We start from the raw sequence: 13,197 nt of genomic DNA, 5'->3' as shown, positions 1-13,197 counted from the left end.
ACCCTCCAAACTTCAGGGGTGTGCTCATAAATACCTCAATATGATGGGACAGACCTGGGTGTTTATCAGATTTCCTGTATTCTTATGTTTTGTCAGACAAACAACTAAGACTATACCAAGAATGGTCTCGTGCCAGAGAATGTGGTTCTGGGATGTGAGCAAAGAAGTCAGCAAAAAATCATAATTCAATGGAAATATTTTATTCCCTTCATTTCCCAGGCCACACTAGCCCATTCAAAGGACTGATTAGAATTTCAAATGAAAAGCTGAATAATATGAGCATTGTAAGTCAGTTACAAACAGCACTTAAAAATGTGTCAAGAAAAAATATACATGTAATTTTCTTTTTTAAATTGCACTTTTTTTCTAAAGGTTTGTTTGCTGGGAATCAGCAACTCTTTGTTTTTAAAGGGTGAATCTGTGTATCTTTTCAAGGGTGAAGGGGCCCCCTCTGAACGCCTCTCTGCCTGCTCCTCTGACAGCCTCAATACGCTGTAAGTAGAGTGGAGATCCCCAAGAAAAATGTTCAGTTTTCTCTGTGCAATCTCTGCCCTATATTTTTAGCAGATATTTGGGTGTAAAAGAAATGAAGAAAAGGTTCTTTACCTAGGGAGAAATCATCAGAGACATCAGAGCTTGAGCTGACTGCCGTGTCCCGTCAGAGGCTGGCTCCCGGTAAGAAGGGCATGTGTGAAAGAAGAGAACTCTTGGGGAAGCAGTGGGGCACTTCTGGCCCTGGCTTCTCCAGGGAGTCCCTGCACAGCACCGGGCTCCAGGTTTATTTCCAGAGAAGTTCTACAGGGCTAAGGAAAAGGCATCTCCGCTGCTGGCTACAATCGTCCCTTCGGAATCCCTAGAAATTAAAACAAAACAATCCTTATGTTTTCTTCTGAAATGAAGAAAAGAATTTATTCCATTTCTAGCCACAAACTACATACAAACCATTACCACAAGGCTTCAAAGCCCTGCTCCGGTTGCATATACAACCTCTGACAACAACCATAAGAAGTTAAAGGTAAGCTAAAATGCCCCAGGTCATCTTCACCAATAAGACTTAGGTAGTGTTGTTGCTGTTCTTATTGTTAATTTTGGGGAAAGGGGGTATTAGTGGAATAAGGAGTATTATGATGAATCCATGAACTTCAGACAACAACTGGGTATTCAACCCAGAACCAAGGATCCCAAAAAACAGATCTATAGCACTTGGGCTAAATGAAAATAGCCGTCAGCTGAGAAGAGTGATAAGGCTTTGACCTCAGTGGGCCTCCAGCCATTAGAAGTCAGCATGACCATACACACTAAACCAGAGTACTACACTACCATTTTGGAAAGGTAACCACTAGCAGCCAAAGAACAGATGAATATTGGACCTAGGTGAGCAAATGGCCAGCCAGTTTACATTTAACAGCTGCAGCCGGGATGGCTGAGCGAGAGGTACCGCTGCTTGCCAGCCATACATAAGGGAGAGTGGCAGACTGAACAGCAGGTGAAGAGGCTGCCCTGATGTTGAGGGATAGGCTGCAGAGTTGGCTAAGGGCAGTCAGCAGTTCAAAAAAAGTAAAAGGTTGCAGAGTGGTAGAAGTCTTCAATCATTTGATCTCTGAGCTGCCCCTGATATGCCACTGAAGCTACATGTATTCATCTTTAAAAGTAGTATGAACAATGAGAAGCTATTTTCTCTCTGACAGACAGTTTAGGGAAAATGTTCTCTCTACGCCCCTCTCTAGGTCTCCCCCCCATTTTCAGGCACCATTTTCTACTACAATCCAAACTACACAAGAATAAAATATGTTTCTACTCAAAAGCAGGGAAACGGGGCCAAATCCTGAGGCCCTGATTTCAATGGGAGTCTGCTGGAGTAAGGATTGAAAGCAAAAACTGAGTAAGGCCCTCAGGATCTGGCCACTGGAAACAGCTATATTTATAGGGAATGGACAGGACATGCAGTGGCGGAGGACTAGAGGCGGGAATCCTTAGCACTTGCCAGGCAAAATCTCAACCCTGTCATGGCTCTTCATCATTTCTCACCCAGAAGTTAGGAGCTCCTGGTAATACATTCTACATCCGCACATCTCTCTTCCCGCTGCATGGTAGGGAGAACTTCGGCACATGCAACATCCCCATTTCAAACAAAAAATTCTAACTAGCAAATGTATATAAAATGGGGTTGGCAACAAACCACCCCGCCTAACAGCTCTGCCCACTTCTGTTCCACTCAGCCAGCCTCCACTTTCCCTCATCTGACATGTGCCCCATTTCGCCCTTTCTCTGGTACAGCCTGATTCTTTCTCCCTCTTTTGCTGCTGCCACTATGACTCTCTCTCTCGCCATCCCTCCCTCCAAATCCAGACTCTTTAACCTACGCAGCATTTACTGTAACCTCAATTTCACGATCATAGTCTTTAATGTAAATAATTTGATATAAAGGAACATTGAAAGGTATGCTGGGAAATCCAATCACATACAGCGAGTTAAAGCAACCTCTCTCTTTTCCTGGGATTCTCTCTCTTGCAGGTGGCACAAAGGATTTCTAACTCTTGGCTCACTTTGGGGTCATTCTACATATTTATTAAAGTAGCCATTGTATTCTGAGGAAGAAATAAATAAAATAAATACATAAATAAATAAACACTTCACAGACAGCGATGAAAATCTAACCAGATGTGTCCATTCAGTCTTTTATTTTTTCTCAATGCCTTTGCTTAGTAAAAGCTATCAAATATCATTGGGAATTATTACTAATTTTTTTAACAACACTGAAGAATTAAAGCAAGAGAGAAAGGGAAGGCGCGTGCAAGAGAGAATGAGAGAAAGGTTAAGCTCAAAGGCAGGGAGAGCGAAATGGACCAGATTATACAAAATTAAAAAGCAAATACGAGCAGACAATTTGTGCCGAGTGATTGCAAGCAATTACAGTCCGGCTTTTCTGGAGGGAAAATGGGGGGGGGGGTGTATTTCAGCTTAAAAGGAGACTTTATTCATTCCTGATCAGCTTCTCCTACTATTCTCTCTTTTATTCTTGGATATCAATTTAAAAAAAATCAGCCTTCAGATGTTACATGTCTAACCCTGTGAATCCCACCCCTGGGCAGAGATAGAGGATTTCAGCTTCCAATCGGCTCTTTCTATAGCCCTGAAAAACCAATTTTCTCAGAAAAAGAAAGAAAGAAAGAAAGAAAGAAAGAAAGAAAGAAAGAAAGAAAGAAAGAAAGAAAGAAAGAAAGAAAGAAAGAAAGAAAGAAAGAAAGAAATGCATTTCTCTTGAAGGAGAGCTTCAATTTTTCTGTAATTGTCTGAAGAAAGGCTGCTTTGATCTGCAGAATTATTATTATGCTTCGAATGTCTGCCTGTTAATGTCACAGCTGTGCCTTGGCATGAGCACACCAAGGGGGATCACAGGCTAACTTAGGACTTGCCCCAGCTGAGGATCCCTTTCCCCCTCCTCCTTTTTGTATCTCACAGGAAAACTTTATTTCCTAGCACTTAACAAAAGCACCTAAAGATGCTGTCCAGCTGCTGCAAAGGGGCTGGAGCTGCGGGCCCTTGCTGATCAATGTGGGGCTAAATCCCAGCTGCATTGGTGAGGGAGATATTAAAGTGTTGAGAGTATGTCCTATACAACCATTCAAAGAAACAGTTTAAGCCAGTGATAGCCAGTGAGTCTTTCTTGTTTGTTAGCCTCATCTGATCATAGGCTGAGGCAATGGGAAGGAGGCTTTAATGCTAGCAAAAACACGGAATTATTTATCCCATTCCTCTGATTTCAATCCTCTGCGTTAATAAATAGTTATTTTCCACGTCTCCAACTTTCACTGTGCTAAAGCAAAGGGGAACTCAGGAGGCAGAATTATATACATCCTCTCCCATATATATAAACCCTAATATTGATCTAAAAGGGCACAGAGCTTCCAAATGAGCTCAACAGAACATTCAGCCCACATTTTCCTCCCAACTCTGTGGGTTGGGCCCATAGGCAAAGGGCAGGGGATGTGTCCACCTTCCTCTCTAGACACTGCGCCCTACATTACTCCTCTAACATTACACACAGATGACAGGGCTGTGTGGAGGATTTGTTTATTATAACTGAGGTTGAGATTTGTTATCTGCTCTAGGGATAACAGTTGAGACCCAGGACTGGTGCCCTGCCCTTTCACCTTTCTAGATGCAGTTTCAAATCTGATTTTGGTTGCAAGTGAAATGATTGAGAGAGGACATTGTAACCACAAAGTACATCTGAAGGGTTTAAACCACAAGGAGAGGGAGGGGTGGTCTATGGTGGGATAACTCTGAATCTGAGCAAAGGAAAATCAATGTTGGACATGAAGAATTGTTTCCTAATGTTAGGATATAGATATTCAGGCCTGTCTGTAAAGGCCTATACTCTAAGAATTTAGGTGTATTCTTATCACTTGGCTAGTTATAGAGGTATAAAAGAAACAATCAAAATCACTGTCTGCCAGTGTAAGGGCCTTCTCTCACTGTGACAGTCTGAGGCCCTGTTCTGAGGCTAAGGCCTTTGGCTAAGCAGCAGAGGCAGCCATAAGCTGGGAAGCGACCAGTCACATCCTCACATCCCAAACTACTCACATTGAAAGAAGGTGCTATTGGGCTGTTAGGATACAATCCTGTCCTGATAATGCCTATCGCCTCCAGAGAAAGGGAAGTGCCTAGAAGATGTAAAAGGAAACTTAGTTTGATAGCATCCTGTCTGGCAAGAACTCACTTATCCATAGCTGGGATGTGAAATCTTCATTTCTTTGTTGTTCTATCACTGTAGTCCCCATTTCCCTGTTGTTTGTCTGTATAATCTCTGACTGGTTCTGTGATTGTTTCTGTCTGCTGTATCATTAATTTTGCTGGGTGTAAACTAATTAAGGTGGTGGGATATAATTGGTTAAATAATCATGTTACAATATGTTAGGATTGGTTAGTTAAATTTCAGGAAAATGATTGGTTAAGGTATAGCTAAGCAGAACTCAAGTTTTACTATATAGTCTGCAGTCAATCAGGAAGTGTGTGTATGTGGCGGGGGGAAATGGGAACAGGGAATGGGGGTGGGGACATTGGAATCATGTTTAGCTAAGGGCAGGAATGGGAACAGGGACACAGGTGTAAGGCTCTGTGGTGTCAGAGCTGGGAAGGGGGACACTAAGGAAGGAAACTGGAATCATGCTTGCTGGAAGTTCACCCCAATAAACATCGAATTGTTTGCACCTTTGAACTTCGGGTATTGTTGCTCTCTGTTCATGCGAGAAGGACCAGGGAAGTAAGTGGGTGAAGGTATAAGCCCCCTAACACCTAAGAGTGAGGATGTCTTGCTTTTTGAAATAGTCCCCAGGGGAAGTGGCAGAAGACTAATTGCTTGGATCAGTTAGAGCGAGGCTGGACAAAGTCCTGGAGAAGACACTGTGTAGGAATAATCCTGCACTGGCTAGAGGAGTGGGTGAACTCAACCTATTGGATCTCTTTTATCTCTAATTTCTATGATTCTTAACATACAAAACTACTCTATCCTCATACCATCTAATTATCTGGTAGTGTTGTGAATATGAATACACCTCTACCTTGGTATAATGCAACCCGATATAACAGGAATTCAGATATAACGCAGTAAAGCAGCGCTCCTGGGGGGCGGGGCTGTGCGCGCCGGTGGATCAAAGCAAGTTAGATATAACGCGGTTTCACCTATAATGCGGTGAGATTTTTTGGCTCCCGAGGACAGCGTTATATTGGGGTAGAGGTGTATATTTAAGTAATATGAATTAAATCATTTGTTTATTTTATTTAATGCATTTGAAGTGCATCTGGTTTCTTACTATGGAATCAGACCAGTTCTACAGATGTCACATAGTCAGAGGCACGGTTTTTCACAAGACATATCTGCTAGTTTAACGAGGCAACAATATGTGGCAGTCCATCCACAAGGAAAACCAGGCTTGGGACCTTGCATTCCTCCTGTAAGAGGGCCAGTCTATCTATGACACAGGTAAGAACTTGAGGGAACTGGCCCTCAGAATTCTGTGATTTTAAACCATGAAAGAGAATCATCTTATGACAAGTGCACCCTCAAATACTTTCACTTAACTAGGTGAGTGACAGTACAATGTGGCTCACAGAAAAAAAATCCTGCAAGTCCCACTAACACGAAAGACATGCATGTCTGATTCACTACTCACGGGGAGAAGCAATCCTAGATTTCCTATTACGGATTTCTATTTTATGAAGTCTAGATTGTTCCATGGAATATAAGGATGTCCACTTGTTTTCTTTCGTTCCTTCTGCTAAAAACTTTTGCACTGTGTGTGTATGTATGCATGCACACACGTGAATACAGACTATCTATGACAGTGTGGTGCAGCAGAAAGCTTTGATCGGCAGGCATTTGGGATGACTCTGATCTTTACTCACTTGTGCCAAAGCCATGAGTAAGTTATGTCACTCTCCCCAAAGAGCAAAAACAGAGCTTGCACAGCACACCGCGCCGACCTGTGTTCTGTGTGTGCTGCACGTTTTAGAGCAAAACTGTTTTAGAAAATATTTAGAGTTTATCCATTTTGAAGAACATTATTTTTCATATTCCTCAACCTGCAAAGCCAAGTGGACATTGGATTTGGGAGCATAACTTGAGACACCTTGGCTTCATCTGGAGAGGTGACAAGTACATACAACTCCAGACGGAAGTGCAGGCATTTAGCACCTCTGAAAATCAGGCCCAAGGCATCTCAAGCTGGGCACTCAAACGTGGAGGCACTCGAAACCAGGTGGAACTGAAAAGTTGGCTGTATGTCTCCAGCTCCACAGGACTCTCGTGACGTAAAGCTCCCATCCCAGTCCTAGGAATTCATCAGAAACAATGGCCTTTCATTCTGTCGCTGGTCCAGGACTGAACACTATCCATGTTCACCGCAGGACAGGGCAATTTGGAAGAAGAGGGAAGTACAGTGCATACTGTACTCTATTCCTTCTCTGTCCAGTCTACTTCAAACATCCCAAACCTCTGCTCAACTAACAGCTGACCTTTGCTGTTTAGAGGAAGGGTTATTTTTTTAAATCAAATTGTCAGAGGAATGTTTCTTTCTTCCATCCAGATGTTGGATTTCTTCCCAAATAGCAGGTTTCAGAGCGGCAGCCGTGTTAGTCTGTATTCGCAAAAAGAAAAGGAGGACTTGTGGCACTTTAGAGACTAACACATTTATTTGAGCATAAGCTTTCGTGAGCTACAGCTCACTTCATCAATAGCAATGGTTTGAGGAGCAGAATAGGTGACATTCTGTCATGGATCTGAGACAATTTTAAGGACCAATATTTCATGATCCATCAGGAACAGAAAGGGGAGATTTGAGATTTCAGATCTTTCCTGTGGGTACAGAATTTGTTCCACAGGGTGGAAGGTCCCAAGATATCAGCTCTTAAAATCATCACATCATTAGGCACAGAAGGCTACTGTATGTAATTTTTAGAGTTTCTAAAATTTTATTAGTTATCATTTTTTCTCTTCTTCATAGCCCTGTCGAGTCAGACTCCCAGTAATGACAGCCATCTGGCTTTACAAGAAGAGATGTATGAAAAAGAGTACCAATAAAAATTCTTAAAACTCTCTAAAAACCTTTCTGAAACAGATTTTCTGTAAAATATGTAGCGTATACAGAAGACATGCTGGTGTGGTATCGTGTAAAGGTTTTATTAGCACTCATTTGTTGGAGCTGCCTAATCTACTCATGACTTTGCTACCCACGAGTATGATGGCCACTCCAAAATCACCCCAACAAACCCTTTAAAATACCTGTCCCCAGCATGAATTATTTATCTGTCTATAGCAAAATATATATATTTTTTTCATTCAGAAGCATAACTGGTAAATAGATGAATACTTCTCATTCTGCTTTCTTCGGGTAGGAAAATAGATGCATACTTAATGTATATAGCAAAAAGTTCAGTGCTAACTAGCAAATATTTTCAAGCTAGAGTGTAGAGGGCCAGATTTTATGGTTGTGAGGCCTGAACTGAGAAGTATGATTTTAAATGTAAAATACCCAAAATGTTGACAGCATTTGAGCCAATGGTACTGCAGCATGGAAAAGTACTGGCCCCGCTACTTTCCTCTCCTCCTCTCTACTTCCTCCTCTGGCCACGGCTCCCTGCTTTGTGCGCATGTGTGAGTCAGCAAGCACCGTTTATCAGGACCCCAACCCAGACTCTATCAGCTGTTTCTTTTGTGAGCGAGGCAGGGATGAAGGGACAGGGAAAAGGAAAGTTTTAACAGAGAGATGCTTGGAGAGTTATTTTTTGTTAAACAGGAATATATACTAAGGGGAACGGTGCCATTTTGAGGGTCACTGTAAAGTATCTGATGGACTTGAGCAATGCTGCCATGTGCTGGAGATCTAGAGGACCAGGATGTGCAATTTCTGGAGGCTTAGGGTCTTTGATCCCGGCCTACATTGTAGACAAAATTGATCAGATTCAGATTGGACTGGCCAACTCCTCAGTAGCACATCTGGTCAGGAGAGGACAAATGTACCTTCTCTGGCTTAGTTTTTACAGGGTTTGCTCATTATGGTCAGGATGAGCTGGGGAAGCAGGGAACTTTAGCCAACAACAGATAAGATAGACTGGTACCCCTCCCAAAGTGGTACAATTTGTCAGAAAAGAAAGTACTGGGTCTAATGCTTCTGGAGATTAACCTCTTCACATGATACTCCATAAATTCTCTCTTGACACTTTCAATCTTGCACACTAGCTCCTTCTATTCATCCTTCCCGATTTGGGTAAGGTTCCTTAAAAGGTTCAGCCAAACAACTCTGAGTCCATCTGGAGTCTTCAGATTTTTATAACCCCTTTCAATTTGGCCCTAAGCCTCAATATGGCACAGAAACGGCATTCGTTTTGTTGGCCAATTATTGCCTGCTACCCATGAATAGAGGTCAGATGTGCATTTTGATTCTTTTGGACCTATTAAAGACCTTTGATACCAGTGACTGAGAAACTGAATTGACTTGTCCGTGTACTCCAGTCAGGGTGGACAGGATCATGTTTCAGTGGTTTCATTATGTCCTCTCAGACTGATCCTAGAGGGTTGGGCATTGCCCATCTGCAATGTAGTTTAGATGATAGGTAGTGAGGAATTCCCAGGTTCCAATGTGGTATCTCCCAGCAGCATGCGTTATGGCCTTGGCAGGTGAGTCACTTTACCCTCCTGCCTCAGTTTCTCCATCAGGGTTTGCTGTCAGTATTAATCAGTGGATGCTTGTACAGCACACCGAACACGTAAAGTGCTATTTAAGTGCTTATTGTTATTGACACAATGATTCTCTCCTGCAGAAAGAAAAGGAGGACTTGTGGCACCTTAGAGACTAACAAATTTATTAGAGCATAAGCTTTCGTGAGCTACAGCTCACTTCACGAAAGCTTATGCTCTAATAAATTTGTTAGTCTCTAAGGTGCCACAAGTACTCTTTTTCTTTTTACAGATACAGACTAACACGGCTGCTACTCTGAAATCTCTCCTGCAGGGCTCTGGAGGTTGTAATCTCCTCTGTTTCACCACATATGTAAAGTTCCTGCAGGAGAAAATGAAATTATCTGGGTTGCAGGGCCATCTGGGTTGCATAGCCCTCTGTCTCTTTTTGTAAACATGAGGCTGACCTGGTTTCTTAGGTACTGTCTACATTACATCAGTGTGGCAACAGGGGCACCAAAAAGCAAGCAAACAACGGTTGACAAGGCCTTATTCACCCCTAGGTGGAATTCAAGGTGCTACTTATTTGTGATTCACAAAGTCCTATGTGCTTGGGGTCCTGGCTAGGCATCTGATTTGAAACCATGCCGTAGAACTCTTCCAAACTCTTCCCACAAACCAAATTCTGTCCACTTGAGCCACTGAAGTTAGGTATGATTCACAGCACATGGTGCAGACATTCATGATAGCAGTGGCCCTATTCTTTCTTGTGTGCTTTGATAAGCAGGAACATAATTAACAATGGGACATTTTAATTATCCTTGCTATGCTGCAGAAACACCCCACTGAAATGAATACTGGCCAGTTCACACTTCTCAGAGCTATTGTTTCAGCCTGTCTGCAGCCTCAGGCAGACGCTGCTGAATCAAGTACCCTTGGTTCACAAACATCCGGCCTAAAGACGTTATTTTATGAAAGCTGAGAGTGTGTCGTACACAATGGCAGATTCCAGAAGAAAGTCCTGAGTTGCTGGGCTGCCAGCTGGGCCAAACTGACCTCTTGTCTTGGCTCTTTGAGAATCTCTCCTCTCCCACCCATCCCCCACCCCAGCCCCCCGTGCTGCTGCAGGAGTTAGAATCACAGAAGATCAGGGTGGGAAGAGACCTCAGCAGCTCATCGAGTCCGACCCCGAGCTGAAACAGGCCGGGCGTTTATGCTGGCAGTCTGTAGATCTGAGTGTCTGGGCTTTAATTGATGGGCTTTATGCAGGAGGCTGTTTCAGTTAATATCTGACATCAAGTTACTTAACTTTTTAAATGTTGTGTACAAGCCACAGAAACGATGAGTTGGGCACGTTTACCTCTCTCCCCATAAGTCAGCTATAAAAATGTAAATACATGGTCACCGGCCCAGCCCCGCCTACCCAATCGGCGATGCCACACCCCCAGCCCCAACACTCAGATCCACACCAAGTCCAACAGATTTTCAGTTCAAACCCTCTAGCAGTCCCCCCTCCCTTTCCTCTGACATGCTCAGTGCACAGGGTTTCAATTAAACGTTACGTTTTTCTTCACAACATTTTTTGGATATTCTTCAGCTGTATCCAGCATACGGCAGACAAGTGGGACAGGCTAAACGCGCTGCTCGAGGTGCTGACAGCACACTCGCTGGAGTTCCACTCCCGTCGCTACTCAGAGCCATTTGGCATGTTTTACACAAGCAACAGCCTGGAGCAAGGCAGTTATCTTGTACCAAGTCTCCACAGCCCTTTGGGGAAGTCAGACCTTAAATGGAGTGCTCTACGGACCGCTGTGATTCCTGTACAGGCCTATGCAGAGCATGAGGCAGGGCCGTAGGAGCCTGCCTGCTGCATCATCCTTCAGAAGGCTGCAATAGACTCTCCCGCCTCACCCTCTGCATCTCAGGAGGCACTAGCAGGGAGCCCGCCCTGAATTTAGAACAGCATTTGTGCCTGGACCTTGCACAGGCTGGGGAAAGCTTTTTCTGCAAGGGCCAAGGGACAGTCTGGCCCATGGTGTAGAAGTAAACCTTTTTTTGGAATGCTGTTACAGCAGATCCCATGCAAGCTCACTCCCTCTCAGACAATCACTTGGTTTATCTTTCTTCAAGGGGAAGTATCCCCATTCGCATTTTAAAATAACTTTTCTTAAACCCAGCATTTGAAATTATTTCAGTCTCTCTCTTTTTGAACCAATCATTCCAAACCTGTGTGGCCCACGTGGTCGGATTTCGGCCCCTGTTTGATTTTGGTCCCTCAAATGGTTTGAGTTCTTCTCTGCTAGAAGCTCCAAGTGGCTCACTGTTCGCTCCTTATTTTCCAGTTTGGTTTTTCTTATTATTTTGTTCTCTTTCAGCTATTGCAATTGGTGAGACTCAATTTAGACAGTAAATCCTAACAACAGTTTCTCCCATGAAGTTATCTATTTTATCCCCTATTGTAATGGTTCAGAATGCAGGAAATGATGGAAAAATACAGGGATAGTGATAAATCTCTGGGCCTATGAGCGACTAGGTTAAAGTCATTATCCATGGAGTTACACTTGATACCCAGCCACACTGCATGAACCTTTGCTAGTCACCGACTCCTCCTTTCATAATGCCCCCTGCAATATCCTGTCTGCATAGAGAAATAAAACCCTGTTCATCTAAACCCCTTTAATCCAAATCTCAGTTCTGTCTTTCAGCCTGTATCACTTACCCAGTAGCTACCCTACTGATCTGAATGTTTTGATGTCCTGACTCATGCCGGATAAGCTGGGTGTTGAGGGAGTACATACACAGCACAGGCTGCCAGGGCTTCTCCGCTCCCATCCAGAAAATAAGGGTTTACAGTGATTGATAGGAAAGAGGTTTCCACATTTCCGAAATAAACTTCTCAAGCAGAAGAGCAAGCAGATGAGCCCAGGCTGACTTTTATTCTAGGAGGCAGGAATGCTGCTGTCTTTGGGCTCTACTCCCATCTGTGTGTGCAGTTAGACATACCCCAGCTGGTGAGTAGGTTTCTGCGGGTGGCTGAGGCTATTCCCCTTCACTACGGCAGGCTCCCCACTTAGAACACCAGCTCCTTGGGACAGGGACAGCATCTGCCTTTGTGCTTTGTTCAGTGTCAGGCAAACATACTCAGCACTCACATACTGAACAAATAATAATTTGAGCCTTTTGCTGCGATCGTTTGTCCACCTCTGCTAATTTCTTTCCTTCCACGGACAGAGGAACAGGACACAAAGAAAGACGAAGGAACAGCACACCCTCCTTCCTCCATAGCTCTGTATTTACAGCAACACCTGCTTATGGCCCTCTCTCTCCTATGCTTCCCCAGCCCTAATTAGTGATGCAATCCCACAAAGAGTGAAGTTGCCTGCCACCTCCCCTCCCTCACAATGATTTATGTTCAATTTGTACAAATGGAGAAAATGAGATTTCAAATTTCAATGCCATTTCTGCAATGAGGTGATTAAAAGAGAGAGAGGTATTGCGTTCTACTGTATAGACTATTGATCCCAGTGCTATTTGCCTTTGCAATAACCATTAGCTCAGTATTATTTGCAAACCTCTAATGTGAACCTGGAAATGCAATTTACATTTGTGCTTTACCTTATTTGCTTTAACAAAACAACACAAAAGCTTTGGGCCTTTCAAACTATCCATATTGTCAATATAATTACCAGCTCCCTCCCAAAAAAATATGTATGTGCAATCCCATCGCTTCCATATAAACTAGCACAAGACTCTAAATATTGTTCAGAAGGAAAAGGAGTGAAACGATTAAAAGCCTCTGATCATTTGACAAATTGAACGCAAAACAAATTCAGATAAGCTTTCTTTCTGTCCACTCCTTTAATTCCTGGGCCCACGGTAATCTGTAATAGTTTCAGCAGAAGCCCTTGAGTGTATCCCAGCAGAAGGAAAGTGTTGACAGGAAGTGTCTGACTGGAACATACAAGACAAGTGCAAGCACACGCCTCTGCTCAAACCCCATGCTTTTGCTTTACCACTAG

At 43.4% G+C, this 13,197-nt stretch overlaps 1 long non-coding RNA gene across 1 annotated transcript in view; it reads right to left on the bottom strand.

The window, feature by feature from the left end:
• Nucleotides 1-210: 210 nt before the first annotated feature.
• LOC119563705 overlaps nucleotides 211-13,197 on the bottom strand; it is a 588,454-nt gene continuing 575,467 nt past the window's right edge. The window contains exon 7 of the long non-coding RNA XR_005222260.2: nucleotides 211-853. This is a non-coding gene — a long non-coding RNA (uncharacterized LOC119563705). The remainder of the gene's footprint in view (nucleotides 854-13,197) is intronic.

This window comes from Chelonia mydas, chromosome 12, assembly GCF_015237465.2.
Source record: "Chelonia mydas isolate rCheMyd1 chromosome 12, rCheMyd1.pri.v2, whole genome shotgun sequence".
Taxonomy (NCBI): domain Eukaryota; kingdom Metazoa; phylum Chordata; order Testudines; family Cheloniidae; genus Chelonia; species Chelonia mydas.
The sequence above is the reverse complement of the archived record's forward strand: the minus strand, read 5'-3'. Positions and strand labels throughout refer to the sequence as shown.